This window comes from Mustelus asterias, chromosome 2 (genome assembly GCF_964213995.1).
Source record: "Mustelus asterias chromosome 2, sMusAst1.hap1.1, whole genome shotgun sequence".
In the NCBI taxonomy this organism is placed as follows: domain Eukaryota; kingdom Metazoa; phylum Chordata; class Chondrichthyes; order Carcharhiniformes; family Triakidae; genus Mustelus; species Mustelus asterias.
In genome coordinates this window covers 98005033-98021287 of record NC_135802.1, presented here as the reverse complement: position 1 = coordinate 98021287, position 16255 = coordinate 98005033, and the positions used below count along the sequence as shown (strand labels likewise).

The 16255-nt window shown below is 42.5% G+C and overlaps 1 protein-coding gene across 8 annotated transcripts in view; it reads left to right on the top strand.

Moving 5' to 3' along the window:
- LOC144510005 (zinc finger protein 385D-like) overlaps positions 1–16255 on the top strand; it is a 388192-nt gene that overhangs the window by 269139 nt on the left and 102798 nt on the right. The gene's annotated exons all lie outside the window — the stretch shown is intronic.

Sequence of the window (16255 nt, the reverse complement as noted above, 5' to 3'; positions counted from 1 at the left end):
TGGAGCTCCCAGTGTTGCCTGTCCGTCTTCCATCCCAGACTGTAGCCGCCATGCTTAGATGGCACAGTCTGATTGCCCATCTGCCATGTCCTCCAGTGAAAGTCTACGTTCTACTCCAGCTTTGCTGCAGCCATTGGGCTAGCATTGCATAGGAGCAATAGGGCAGACAGAGACATATCGAGGACGGGCAACTCTTAATGGGCAATAAATACTGGCCAGCCAGTGATGCTCATGTTCCATGAATGAATAAAAAAAGTTGATTTGGATTGTAGTGCCTTTTACTTTAATATTATCGCCAATTGATGTTGTGATGGTCAGTAACAGAGAAGGTAAACTGTGGGACTGTTGTTCTAGGGAAATTGAGCTGTGTTCAAAGGTACGTGGTCAGGTTCTGTTGATTACGAACAACCCAGCCAGATAGGGAGTCTACTGTTTCTCTCCTCCCTTCTTCCTCTCTTCCCCCCCCCCCCCTACTTCTCAGCTGGCTGCCGTATAACTGGTGGCAATGAATGCCCCTGCCCCCTGGTGACAGGGTTATACAGCGTGCAGCAAATCATGCTGAGTACTGACACACACTCCTTCAGGCGATTCAGACAGCAAAGGCATTATTTAAGCATCCCAGTCGTCCATTTGATGGTACTTCCTGAGGTAATATGACTTTCACTGTGTGCATACTGCTACGTGTGGATGGATTGCATGCTAGAGTCATAAGCCAGGTAGTCAGTGGATAGCTTTTTTTTGCCTATTATCTACCCTTTTGTTTTCGATGGTTACTCAAATGAAGATAGCACAGCAGATTGCCACAGAATAAAGGCATCCTAACTGCTGCCAGCATACCAGGCATTGACCTGCATGATTCACTGGCTATGGTTGGCACCAGCTTTATGCTGAGCAACCGGAATCCCTTTCAGTTGCAGTACATCTCAGAGTTAGAGTGCATGAAGTCAGTTTCATAATCGGGAAGGCTTGTGAGGCCACACGCTCAGTTTGCCCGCTTCTTTCTGATACGTGAGAATTCTTGCTCTTCCTGACCCACAAATATTGCCGAAATTAACCTTGTGGATCTGCTAGCTGCTCCGTCCCTTTCACTGCCAAATTTCCTGACCGCTGGAAAACTCATGCAACAGCAGTGAATTTCAATTCAGGCTCCCAATTGCACTCCTGCCCACCATGAGAATAAATTCAACTTTGGTCATCCAAATTGCATTCTGCCCAATGGGTATGGGGTAAATGGGCATGGTGCTTAATGGGCTTGGTCTTTAATGGGCCTGGTCTTTAACGGTGTGGTGTTTAATAGGCCCAATGTATAATAGACCTGTTGTTTCACAACATGATGCAAAATGGGTCTGGTGTTTAATGTGCCCAGTGTATAATGTGTCTGATCTTTTATGGGTCTGGTGTATAATAACCTGTTGTTTAATGGATCTGATGTTTAATGGTGGCAGATATAATTGACCAGGTCTCTAAAGGGCCCTATGTATTAAAGGACTGAGGCTTGGCTGAAGAGGAGAATGTAGACAATTTCTTTAGACCCGGACTGGTGACTCCTGTTCCAGCCTGTGTGCTTGGTGATGGATTACCATTTTCCCTTTTAGATTTGGAGCCAATCACCAGGCTCAAACCTGTGGTTTGTCTCTGTCGATGAAAGTGTTGCTAACATTGTTAGTTATATAACTATTCGATGTGTAGCCCAGGAATGTCACCAGAAAAAGAAATGCCCACTCACCTCCAATCGGGGTTTGCAGTTCAGTGTAAATAGGCTGAAAACTCTTGTGGATCCGGGTTCTACCCCAAATTCCATTCACCGTATCCACTGCATTTCCATCACAAATCCATCGCCACTTAGTATGGTATTTCTACTCTAAAATGTCTGTAACCTAAGAGTTTGTGTTGATAATTTGCTATTGTGTTTTTAAAAGCTGATAATAATTCTAGTCTTCCTTGTTATATTTGTAAATGTCTCTCTGTTGACTGCTTATTAGTTTTCTTCATTAAAAAAATCTTTGTTTTGTATAAAATACATTTTATTGCAATTTTGTGAGCACAAACTTACCTGCTCAAATTACTTGGCTGTACAGTGGCCCAGGAACTAGCAGCATTACTGCTACTTTTAATATGCTTTCAATATGTGGGTACCACACTATATACATTCTTAACATTGTTTCACTATAGCCTAAAGGTGACTGTTAAAAATATTAACAGATAAATGCTTAACATATCCATATGATATTCTTTTGTCAGCTTTTTAGTGGAAGTATTAACCAATTTAAAATAAATGGATTAACATATGTGGGCAGGCAGGTGTTGTGCAAGTGTTTTTAATCTGCTAATATCACCAACGGTCATTTCTAGTTTTATATGTTTTACCATCTGTATCTAGTTCTAAGTTTTTATTAAATTCAAAATAGATCTTTTTTTTTAACAGAAATTAGTAACTCTGGTAATTAATAATAGGAAACAAGAAAATGGCAGAGAATTTGAACAAGTATTTTTACCATGGAGGACACAAAAAGCATCCCTAGAAATGTAGAAAAACAAGATACAAAAGAGAGGGAGGAATTTAAAACAATTACAGCGACTGGCAAAAAACTATTGGGAAAACTAATGGGATAAGAAGCTGACGAATCCCCTAGACCTTGATAACCTGCACCCTGAGGTCTTAAAAGATGCAGCTGCAGAGATAGTGGATGCATTGATTGTAATCTTCCAAAGTTCATCAGATTCTGGGAAGATCCCAATGGATTGGAAAACTGCAAATGTAACACCTCCATTCAAGAAAAGCAGGAGACAGAAAGCAGGAAACTATTGGTCAGTTAGTCTAAGATATGTCATTGGGAAAATGCTAGGATCCATTATTTAGGAGATAGTAGCAGGACATTGAGGAAGTCGCAATACAATCAGGCAGAGTTGACATGGTGAGAGGAAAATTATTTTTCATAAATTGATTCGAGTTCTTTGAGGATGTAACCAGCAGGGTGGATAACAGGGAACCAGTAGATGTAGCATATTTGGATTTTCAAAAGACACTAAGTAAGATGCCACATAAAAGGTTAACGCACAATATATTCAAGGCTGAGTTAGACTATATTTTGATTGTCAAGGGTTATACCATCTCAGCTTCTACCCTGTCATGCCCCCTGAGAATCCTATATGTCTCAATAAGGTTGCCTTTCATTCTTCCAAACTCCAATATGTATAGACCCAGGTGAAGAAACACTTATCCTTAGAATTTATCAGATTCATTTTCATTTTACTTTCCCTAGCATCTTCCCCTTGCCAATATGGCCTTCTTCCCCTCTGTCAATATCTCCAAAGTTGGATTGCCCTTCGCTTTATCTTGCTCAGCAGCACTTTTCCAGTTCTTCATTTGACAGCATGTGCTTTCTTCTCACTTCTACCAATGTTGTTCCCTTTTCTTGCATCCATAGGAAGCTATTGGTTACATCATCATTTTCAGCAGGCACTTCCTTTTGGGAAAGATACACTTCTTTCCTTCCAAATTCTATTGAGTCCTTCAGCTGTCTTTCTCATGGGAGATATCTTGTTCTCTCCTGAACGCATAATGTGTTCTGTCATCCAAGATTATAAATAGCCAAATCTACTGCGCTGCTAAATTTCTGTTTATTTGAATGTGTAGTCCCTTGCCAGTTACCATTGCGTTATGGTTTCCTGGATTTTGAAACAGCTGCTTATGATGTCCAGTCCTCTCTTGTTTTCAGCAATGAATATAATTTGCATGTCTTAATGTATTAAATTCCTCGTTTGTAATTGTATGCCGCCCTGAAAGGGCTGTGTTAATAATCAACTCAAAATTGACATTGATCAAGTAGGGGAAGAAGATTTCTCATTGTTAGATATCGTTGTCTATCCTTTTTGTGGTTTGTCTTTTGGGTATTCTCATGTTCAAAATCTGCCATAGATGTCCTTGAGGAAACATAGTTTTGAGAATGCCACAGCTTTCATTACTTGGGCCTGTACTCATTGGAGTTTAGAAGAATGAGAGGTGACCTTATTGAGACCTATAGGAGTCTCAAAGGGCTTGAAAGGGTTGACGCTGAGAGGTTGTTTCCATTTGTGCGAGAGTCTATGACAGGAGAGCATAATCTCAAAGTAAGGGGTCGTCCATTTAGAAATCATAGAAACCCTACAGTACAGAAAGAGGCCATTTGGCCCATCGAGTCTGCACCGACCACAATCCCACCCAGGCCCTACGCCCATATCCCTACATATTTTACCCACTAATCCACGCATCCCAGACACTAAGGGGCAATTTTAGTATGGCCAATCAACCTAACCCGCACATCTTTGGACTGTGGGAGGAAACTGGAGCACCCGGAGCAAACCCACGCAGACACGAGTAGAATGTGCAAACTCCACACAGACAGTGACCCAAGCCGGGAATCGAACCCAGGTCCCTGGAACTGTGAAGCAGCAGTGCTAACCACTGTGCTACCGTGCCGCCCATCTTTAAGGCAAAGATGAGGAGGAATTTCTTCTCTCCGAGGGTAGTGAATCTATGGAATTCTTTACCACAGAGGGCTGTAGAGGTTGGGCAGTTAAGTATGCTCAAGGTTGAGATAGACAGATTTTTAATCAGTAAAGGAATCCAGCGTTATGGGATAAGACAGGAAAGTAGAGATATTATCATATCAGATCAGTCCTGATCTCATTGAATGGCAGAGCAGAATCGATGGGCCAAATGGTCTACCTCTGCTCCTACATCTTATGGTCTTATTAGCAGTTGCAGCATTCCATATTTTACTGAGTCAGAAGCTTCTTTACATTCTATAAAGCCAGGCTACAATGTGCAGCTTTCACTCCTATGACTTTTTTTCCCCAGATTGGTTTCTGGTTGAAGACCTGACCATGATTTTCCCTCCTCTAAAGCAGGCTCACTTTCTGTGAATGTATTTCTGGGCATGTGATTGTGTTTCTATTTCTGCTGAATGATGAGGTGGCATTGACAGCATCCACATTAAACTGTGTAGGCCAGATTCCTCCACCCTCCCACCTGCAAGAAAATAGAATAGCAGCAGGGGTGTTTTGAACTGTGGATTTAACAAGGGAAAGTAATGTTAATTGGTGGGATTTTTAACTGTTTAAGATTATTCTGATTTAGTGTACATCAGATTGGCATTCATCAGTGGAGACATTTTTGTAGTAAATAAGCGTCACCTAGACACAAATTAGAGCTCTTCTAACCGTTTAAGATGCAGAGAACATTCTCCATACCCATTAGACTATGATGAAACAATTATTTTCAAGTCAATTAACCAGGATTAGTATGGAGCAATGATCATTATCTGGAAGCACTCTTCTTAAGTGGCATACCCACTGTAAATTTAGAAGGTTGATATAATGAACATATTGTAACATGTTAAAGCTTGCAGGCCAGCAGGTCCCAAAAATGTGTACTTGAATGAGACAGAGAAAAGCAGAGTTGTAGGGAAGGAATTTTACATCCCATCACGGCAGGGGCGAGCTCTAAAATGCAGCGAACTGTTCAAAAATCCATTAAAATCCCACTGGCATAAAATTCCATTGGTAGATTTTATCTGTCGGGTCTGCAGAGGGCACAGAACCAAAATTAAGCAACCGTACCATAATGATCCCAAAAAGAAGATCCCTACCAAGGAAGGGGATTCCAGGAATGTGGAACAGAACTCAGTTACACCAAACATCCCCTATGGGTGAGTTTTATCCATTCGTACGTGGCCTGAGACCGAAAATTCCCACCTGAGATCACGGACCTTAAATTGGTCTGTCATATTTTCCATTCCATCTGCGCAAGTTCCACAGTGGGATGGACTGGAAAATTTACCTCTATGTTCAAAACTTTTGGGTGGGGGTTGTGTATTGTTAAGGTTCAGATCAGAAACTCCAAAGTGCTTTATGAAGCCCGCCTGAATCATAAGTTTTGCATCTTGAATTTGGCCAGGATAAGCATGAGATGTTTCACTTCAGGTATGACCCACTAGGGAGCTTTTATTAAACAAAGTTTATTTAAGAATATAGTTAATATGTATAGTAAGAAAATTAGCAAGAACTTTTATCAATTACAAACAAGAAACAGCCAATTATGATTATATATAATCCTTAACAAAGATATTTATAATGTTCCAATCAGACCAATCCAACAGACAAAAGACCCTTTTCACAGGTTTAACACAGCACAGACCAATCATAGAATCCCTACAGTGCAGAAGGAGGCCATTCAGCCCATCAAGTCTGCACTGACAACAATCCCACCCAGGCCCTATTCCCAAAACCCTGTGTTTAACCCTGCTAATGCCCTCTGACACTAAGAGGCAATTTAGCATGGCCAATCAACCTAACCTACACATCTTTGGAGTGTGGGAGGAAACCGGAGCACCCGGAGCAAGTCCACACTGACACTAGGAGAATGTGTAAAATCCACACAGATCGTCACCAGAAGCCTGAATTGAACCTGGGTCCCTGATGCTATGAGGCAGCAGTGCTAACCACAGTGCCACTGTACCGCCCCTAATGCTCAAGTGATACTGGAAATTGAGTCCTTTGGTTGCAGAATTGAAAACTCTCAGTCTTAATTCACTCAGAACAGGTTAAATACAAGACAGCTTCCCAAAACACCAGCGACACTCTGGTCCAGCCCCCAACAACAGCAGGTTTTCACACTTCAGAAAAGCAACAGAATTTTCAAAAATGAAACAGGGAGAGAGAGGCTTCTCTTTCTGCTTGATGCTTCTAACACTCCAGCTCCCAAAACTGAAAATAAACTCCTGTCACCTCACCTGCCCACAGTTTATTTTTCTTCCTCCCAACAATAACATCACCTAAGGCTCTGAGCATGATAAACACTGACTGTGAGACCTGCAGTGATCATGATTTTTTTAAAAACTCTTTTTAAAGGTACATTAACATCACAGTATGGATGTATGGATTGTCAGATACCTCATTATGTCAAGATTGTATAACAAAGGGAGTTCCTAGGCTTCCCAGAATTTCACCCATTATTGCCTCGAAAGGTATCAAAGCAGCTTACTCAAACTGAAAGTTGGTGTGAGGCTCATTGGGAGTCTTTAGAATAGCCTCTAAATCTTTACTGAATACCAGAGGGTATCAATTGCCTTTAGTTTCTATGAACAATGGATCCTATTGGGAGTTGAAGATTTTTAAAAATCCTTTTAGTCCTGAAAGAGCCACGGGCACCTCAAAGTGGTGGATGGGCTGCTTGCTCCTATGCTTTCCAATAACGTAATTTGATGGGCAGTGCTCACCCTTGCCAAGATCACTGTGCATAGACTAGCCGAGCAGCTTCATTCCCTAAACTGGGCTGGAGCAGAGGAGAAATGTTGCTCTCTACTGCACTTGTAGCTGGAATTTCACACCATTGTCTAAATATAGTAACGAAGGACACATTTATTTGTTTGTTTTATGTGCTAACTGTTGAATTTGGGGATGAAGATCATTTACCGGGCAAGCTTTCAGGCATGAGTTGTTAAAGATATCAGAGAAGTTGTTACTTATAGAGCTAGGATTCAGTTTGTCCTGTTTTGTGTGGTAGGGGTGAGAGTGATTGAAAAACTGGCTGGAAACCAGTTGGATCCTCACACATTACAGATGTGCTTCCAAATTTCTGCCATAAGTGATGGTGAATGTTTAACGTGCCTGCACAAATTTGCAGGTGCATTGAAATGTGTTGCTAATAATGGAGCGATGCTGTGCATCAAATTTTCCACCATCAGCTCCTGATTCCTCGCAAGAGTTAGGAAATTCAGTTAAAATCAGCTGGACAACATTACATGAGCAATTACTAAAGAGGTGTTTTAAAGGGCCACAGAAGGAACTCTACAACGTCATCTAAAAGCTTTATTTCTGAACTGCTGTTTTGAAAATAAAATTTGACTCCTGAATACTGCAACAATTCACTTTCTCTCCGGAGTTTTCATTCTTGCTCTTTCACCCATTATACAGAGCCACTATAGGACTTCGATTATAAACCACCATCTATCTGTATTTGTCAGCAGCTTAAAAAAATAATAATTTCTCTCAGCTACAAGAGACATGTGAGTCTGATATGGAGACCTCTACATGATCACCAATTCAGTCCACGGGATGAACAGGCCTGCCTCCATCTGGCCCTTTCCACGACAATGGTTTGTTTATTTAGAGACTCGTAGTGTGACCATCAGCTGTTATGACTCTCATTTATGCCACGTGATCAAAGCCATTTCCATACCTTGTCAGACAGGTCAGGACACACGCAACAATATAAGTCCAACTGTTACTTCCATGAAACGCCATCTACTATATGCTCCCTCTAATTTTTCCACTGTGCTGCTCCTTTGGACAGCTTAGATGTTGTGTGCCCTCTTAAACCTAGTTTTGTACTTCTCTAAGGTGTGCTGTAAATGAGAGGAGTGTTGTGTATAATGCCTGACCTAATAATAGCCTTTGCAGATTGACCTGGCGTTCATTTCATTTTGCAGGTAGGGCGATGATATGAAACAAGCAATCACGTAATTGGGCGTGGCACAGTAGTTTGCACTGCTGCCTCACAGCGCCAGGGACCCAGGTTCTATTCTGGCCTTGGGTCACTGTCTGTGTGGAGTTTGCGCATTCTCCCCGTGCCTGCGTGGGTTTCCTCTGGGTGCTCTGGTTTCCTCCCACAATCCAAAGATGTGCAGGTTAGGTTAATTGGCCATGCTAAATTGACCCTAGTGTCAGGGGGATTAGCAGGGTAAATATGTGGGGTTACGAGAATAGGGCCTGGGTGGGATTGTGGTTGGTGCAGACTTGATGGGCTGAATGGCCTCTTTCTGCACTGTAAGGATTTGATGATTCTATGTAACGTGTGAGGACATTAACATGCTGCACGTTGACCTATAGGTGAAGGTAGACTAGGAGATGAGGATTTGGGGACCACGAGAATTTGCTTGTCCTCCTGGATATTAATAGTAAATTGCTTAACTTCATTCACTGAGCTGAATGGTTTAAGGGACAGGCCTATTAATTACAATAAATTCCCAGTTGCTGCGGCTGACTTTTCCTTGCCTGACCAGGTGAGGTCATTACCTTTCTTGTAGCACTGTGAAGATATGGAGAAGGTGGTTCTGCCAATCAATTGGGCAACTTGTTTGAAGGGTGCCTATTTTTAATTCCTTCCCTCTTCTTTATCATTTGGGCCAGTCGCATTTTGACAAAATAATCAGCAAACATGGAGCTGTGCTCTTAGACGTGCCCTGCGAGTTTCTAATGTTGAGTTACTTTTAGAGTCTGGTTCCTTTTAAATTACCACAGGGTATTTTAATCCTCACTTCTCACAGTTCTCCATCCCACAGTGATAGGCTCACTTAGCAGGTGGCAATAGCACTGGAAGCTCACTCACATGCACAAAATAAGTGGACTCTGGGAAATTGGAGGAATTAGTGTTGTCATCTGTCTCTTCCAACTTGTACGACTAAATGGCACATCTGTCTCTCACATTTAAAAGCCAAACTTGCATTGAATAGCAAGGTATAAAGTAAAAGATGTTGGCCCTTTAGAACAAAACCATTACTAGCACATGATCAAAACAAAATGCAATTAATAGGGACAGAACTTTTGGAAGACATGGGTTTTCAATAGATTAGAGAACTGCATAGGCCACCTTGTATCTGATATATTAATTGTGCATTCAGTGAACTTCACTATGCTCAATCAACATGCTCATATACTCTAATTAGTCACAAGTGCCTTATTCAGTTGCATCCAAATGTAGAAGTGTGCTCATGCACTTCCATTTCATTCTTTCCTCATAGAGCAAGAAGGATCAGTTGCAGATGGAGAGATCTTCCCTTTCAGTGCCCAGATATAAAAGCTTGGCAGGTCAGAAGTGCATATAGGCAGTTTGGGTGCAAATTGCTCATAATTTTCCATAAGTAATTTTCAACAGGCAGAGCCTGCAATCAAATTTGTAAAATAAAAACATTTCTGATCCACCAACTCTTGTAACAGGGTGCTGAAGAGATTTTGTTTTCCTCTTGAGACAAAGTGTAAGGATTTAGGGGAGCAAGCACAAGGCTCTGCTGATGTAAAATTAGTGAAGGTGGTGGTTGCTAAAGACTCGGTAAATGTAAACTGAATGTGTGGTATTCTGTCTACCCCGACTGAGTTGACTCAGAATATTAGTGAACCTCCTTTAAAATGGAAGATTTAACAACAAATAAATAGTCGTCAGTTTGTTGACTCAGTCAAGGATAAATGGTTGTTTTCATTTTAACAACACCAGCACAACCATGATAATGAAGCATTTCACATGAATGGCCCCACTGCTGCTTTGGATGCAACAGGAAGCTGGCTGGCTGAGACTTGTTTTGACGAGGGAGTTGTTCAAAGATCTCACAGGGATGCACTGCTCCATACTAAGACAAATAATAGTTGTTCTGAAGAAATGGCCTTTAGCATTGGCATATGTGGATAGGCACAGGTGCATTGGAATGACAGTTCTGTCGCTGGCTATTCTGGCTCAGTATGTATCCCTACACCAATGGCTGCAGGCACCTTCTCAGGAAGCAGTGGATCCAAAATGATAAAGAACAGGACAGTTCTGACGTTGCTGCAAATATATCAAAGTTATGCATGTTATGTTTCTGCTTTTTTTTTCTAAATTTCATGTCTTAGATTATTCACACAAGTCCCAACTCCCAATACAACATTGTTTATCCTAAATGAGATCTTGATAAGTTGCTGTGTGATAACTTATTAAATACTAGATTATCTGACATCTCAAACTCTGATTTCAGTATTCAAAAATAATACTACGACATGTCAACCATTGTTTGAAATATGAAGTCGGTTTATTTTTCACATAAAGAAATGGGGTACTAAACTAATTTATTTTTTGTTTCATTGGAGGTGGGCATCGCTGGCTGGCTCAGTATTTATTGCCATCCCTAATTGCCCTTGAGATGGTGGTGAGCTGCCTTCTCGAACCGCTGCAGCCCATGTGGTGTAGGTACACCCACAGTGCTGTTAGAATGGGAGTTCCAGGATTTTGATCCAGCAACAGCGAAGGAATAGCGGTATTGTTCCAAGTCAGGACGGTGAGTGGCTTGGAGAGGAACTTGCAGGTGATGGTGCTCCCACGCAACACAAAATTATAAATCTTAGCCGAACATGTTGAGGGACTTGGTAGCATAAAGGCCAATAACAAAGACAACCTTCACAAATTCCTATGTAACTGTGAAAAATATAACCTACCCCATTATCTTCCTTTTTAATCTGGCTTTGACATATTTGACCACACCATCTTCCTCCAATGCCTCTCCATGATCACAGTAAGAAGTCTCACAACACCAGGTTAAAGTCCAACAGGTTTATTTGGTAGCAAATACCATAAGCTTTCGGAGCGCTGCCCCTTCGTCAGATGGAGTGGATATCTGTTCTCCAACAGTGCACAGACACAGAAATCAAGTTACAGAATACTAATTAGAATGCAAATCTCTACAGCCAGCCAGGTCTTAAAGGTACCGACAATGTGGGTGGAGGGAGCATTCAACACAGGTTAAAGAGATGTGTATTGTCTCCAGACAGAACAGCTAGTGAGATTCTGCAAGATCAGGGGGAAAGCTGTGGGGGTTACTGATAATGTGACATAAATCCAACATCCCAGTTTAGGCCGTCCTCATGTGTGTGGAACTTGGCTATCACTTTCTGCTCAGCGACTCTGCGCTGTCGTGTGTCGTGAAGGCCGCCTTGGAGAACGCTTACCTGAAGATCCAAGGCTGAATGCCCATGACTGCTGAAGTGCTCCCCCACAGGAAGAGAACAGTCTTGCCTGGTGATTGTCGAGCGGTGTTCATTCATCCGTTGTCGCAGCGTCTGCATGGTTTCCCCTATGTACCATGCCTCGGGACATCCTTTCCTGCAGCGTATCAGGTAGACAACGTTGGCCGAGTTGCAAGAGTAGGTACCGTGTACCTGGTAGATGGTGTTCTCACGTGAGATGATGGCATCCGTGTCGATGATCCGGCACGTCTTGCAGAGGTTGCTGTGGCAGGGCCGTGTGGTGTCGTGGTCACTGCTCTCCTGAAGGCTGGGTAGTTTGCTGCGGACAATGGTCTGTTTGAGGTTGCATGGTTGTTTGAAGGCAAGAAGTGGAGACGTGGGGATGGCCCCGGCGAGATGTTCGTCCTCATCAATGACATGTTGAAGGCTCCGGAGGAGACATTGTAGGTACCTTTAAGACCTGGCTGGCTGTAGAGATTTGCATTCTAATTAGTATTCTGTAACTTGATTTCTGTGTCTGTGCACTGTTGGAGAACAGATATCCACTCCATCTGACGAAGGGGCAGCGCTCCGAAAGCTTATGGTATTTGCTACCAAATAAACATGTTGGACTTTAACCTGGTGTTGTGAGACTTCTTACTGTGCTTACCCCAGTCCAATGCCGGCATCTCCACATCATGACTCTCCATGATCATCCAGCTGGATGGGATTGCACCCACTTGGTTCCATTCTTACCCAATCACAGCCAGAGTATCACTGGTATGCTGGCAACACCCAGCCTATCTCACCATCGCCTTTCTTGATGGCTCCTGTTATCTGACTGGAATACTTAAACCTTTTCCCCAGGTATTTTCCCTTTGTGTGATCAACAAAGAACAAAGAGTCGACTCAGATTTCACTTAAACTAAACTTTTCTCTTTATTTAACATTTTAGGTAGCAATACTCAACATAAATCTACATTAGTTGCACCACTTACCTTAACTCACTCACTTTAATTAATTTAACTTCAACCTTTATAACTCATTTAACTTTAACTCATTTGAATTTAAGTTTTGATTGAAAATAAATACTACCCGCTTGAGCGAACTGGCTCAGTTTGCCTTGGGTATGGATTTTCCTCGTGATTCCTTGTCCTTCACTGACGATAATCTTCAGGACACATGTTGTGAATGTGATTCTTGAGTTTGCACTGAGAACAAAGATTCAAAATAATTCTTTTATCTTAAACTTTGCACATTCTTCCAGAAAGTTCTCTGGCACTTAGCCAATGATACGACCAGAAAATGATCACAAGGTTTGATTGTAGCCAATGGTGTTACTAGTACACAACTCCCAAACATTTATACCAAGTAAATTACATAACCTCACCGTATATGGTAACAATGCTCTAGCATCAGTGCAAACAAGCATCCACATTTGGTCAACATAGGCAGTGTCAGATCACATTTCATAGGATAGGTCATAACTGTGTTTAACACAACTTGGCTAAAATTCCCAGCATAATTGATTCTCACTGTTGCTGTTGTCGTTGGCCATCCGGCCACATTCCTCTGTTTCTAAATTATCAGACGAGTTTTCCGACATCCTGTACAGGATGAGCATAAATTTCTTCCAGTTAAACATTAGGAAGACCGCTGTCTTTAGTCCCCTCCACAAAATCCATCCGTTAACTATTGACTCCATCTCTTTTCTTCATGGCAGCTGTCCAAAACTGAACCAGGCTATTGAAATTTTAGTGTCATATTTGATCCCAAGTTGAGTTTCTGACCATATATATATGTGTCATCACTAAACGACTGCTTATCTTTGCCTTCATAATGTTGCACCAACTCTACTCCTGTGTCAGATCACCTACAGCTGAAACTTTGATCCTGTAATATTCACTTTGCGGCCCTTGGGTTGCTTGTACCTGTCTTTCCCTCCTTTCACCTTTCTCCTGCTTGCCACTTCCTGACCGACCCTTGTACTCGGAACCTGTGTCACTTTCTTGCTGGCTTCCTCCCTATCTCACCCTTACCCAAGCGCTCACTCACAGTGAGGGTTTGGGAGAGGAAAGCAGCGGGTGAGAGGGAGGGTCAGCAAACAGGAGGGTCAGGGACGGAAGCAGTGAGCAAGACGGTTACAAGCAGGAGAGAAGCAACAAGTGGGGAGAGATAGCAAGCTAGAGGTTCAGAATACGAGAGAGAGGCAGTGAGTGGAAGCTGGAGGTCAGAAAGCAGGACAGGGGTAGTGAGCATGAAGGTTACGAGGGAAGGGAGTAGCAAGAGGGAAGCAGCGAACAGAAGGGTCATCAAGTGGGAGAGTTGGCAAGCCAGACAGTTACAGATGAGGAGGGAAGCGGCAAAGTGATGAACATGAAGGTCAGCGAGCAGGTGGGTCAGTGTGCAGGAGGGAATGGCAAGTGGGAAGTCGAAGAGGGAATAGTGAACAAGAGGGTCAGTGAGTGAGCGAGGCAGTGAGAACAAGGGGCCAGAAGCGGGAGGGCAGAGAAGGGGTGGTAAGTAGAAAAATATATTTAGTTATTAGGAATTAGTAACTTATTAAGCACATTAGTAGCTGCACACTTGGCATACTGTTTATCTTTTATGATCATTTGTGTTTTACATATCAAGACATCTTTTTGAAGAAGTAAATTACAATGAATCCATGACTATTTTTAAAGTTCTCCATGTGCCCTGATTAAAAGTTACCAATATCCTAGTCGGTCCTCACCTACCTTCCGAGCGATATCCACTGCCTTAATTTATGCCTCTGTTCCAGGCTTGACTATTCCTATACACTCCTGGTTGGCGTCCCAAATTATACCCTCTGTAAACTTTGTTATCCAAAACTCTGCTGCCCATGCCCTTATAACACCAAGTTCTATTCACCCATTACCCCTACACTTGCTGACCTGCACTGGCTTTCAATCAAGCAATTGCCTCAGTTTTAAAATTCTCATCCATGTTTTCAAATCCCTCCATATCCTCACTGCTCCCTGTCTCTGCAACCTCCTCCCGCCCCAAAACCCTCTGATATGTCTGTGTTCACCTAATTCAGGCATTTTGAGCATTCCCAATTTTGATTGCCCCACTGTTGGTGGCCAATCAGCAGCCTAGGCTCTAAGCTTCGGAATTCCCTCTCCAACCTCTCTTCGCTCCTTTAAGAAGCTCTTTGAAACCTGCCTCTGTGGCTAAGCTTTTGGCTAATTGCCCTAATATCACCTTATTTGGCTTAGTGTCAGAATTTGCTTTATAACAATCCTGTGAAGCACCTTGGGCTGTTTTCTTATGCTAAAGGTGCTACAAAAATCCAAGTTGGGGCTGCCTCTTGTGCCTAGGAAATAATGAACATCTGAAAACTCTCAAACCCAGATGGTATATTTCAATCTCGGTTTCCTTTGTCAATTGATCATGCCTTTGTATGGCACATCCAGTCGGTAAGGTGGTTCTTGCAGCAAGTCATGTATCTCCTATGCCTCCTGCATGTCTAACGATGTTGAGATAACCATCATTCATTATAGCACCATGATATGATGATGATAAACAATGGACTTTAAACCAATCCCGAGGTGATATTTGGAAACTTAAACTTTTCATCTCAAGATTGACTCACTGATCCGATTGCAAGTTAGAGCTCCATTTTAAGGTGCATTTCAACTGAAACTTCTGCAGTGCTGTGAGGTGGTTTCCTAGCCAGGACAAAGCAGGTAGAGGCAGGTAACACAGTGATGGCAGTGAGTCACAAACCTGTTCACAGAAAACAGAGAGTGGGAGTCTACAGCTTACATTGTTTCCATTGCACCTAGTGACCCATTGAGCTTCGAGTGCTAAGGAGGGCAGGGCACACAGGTCGTGTATTAGGTTCTATTAGATTTAGCTGGTTCAGATACATTTGCAGGTTGGAAGGTGGATGCATGTCCAAGGATTGTATATCCCACCAGAATATCAGTAGGATGCCCAAAGCTCTGCATGAAGGTTGCATGAAAGCATAACATGAAGGAGGCCCTAAACGTTAATCTTCACACCTGGGTGTAGCTACCGACGAAAGATGGAAATGGTGACATTTCTTAGCAACAGGTTCCAAGACCAAAAACGACAACCTACAATGACACCCAACAACTCTTTCATATGCGGCACTTGTGGCAGAACCTGTTTCTCAAGGAATGGTCTCCTCAGCCGTCAGAAGAGTGCATCATTCCTAAACAGATTTGCTGCATGTCTATCATCATGCATAAATGGAAAGATACCGGTAAAATGTGTATGAGATTCATTAACTTTGATTATCCAGCCCTGCCACCTCTTGCATGACGCATTTGCACAATCGGTAGATCAACCAGCCTTTCAGGAGCAGGTGAGAGGAGCACCTGAACCACTGCAACCTTCTTGGTGCTGCGCTAGGCTCTCAGTAAATACCCATGTCCTGGTCCTTCTCTAAAGAGATGAAGTTAACTGCATGGTTTCGATCCTGTGGATACTACTGTCTGCCTACTTAACATACTTACATCTTTACTGTGGGGAGCCA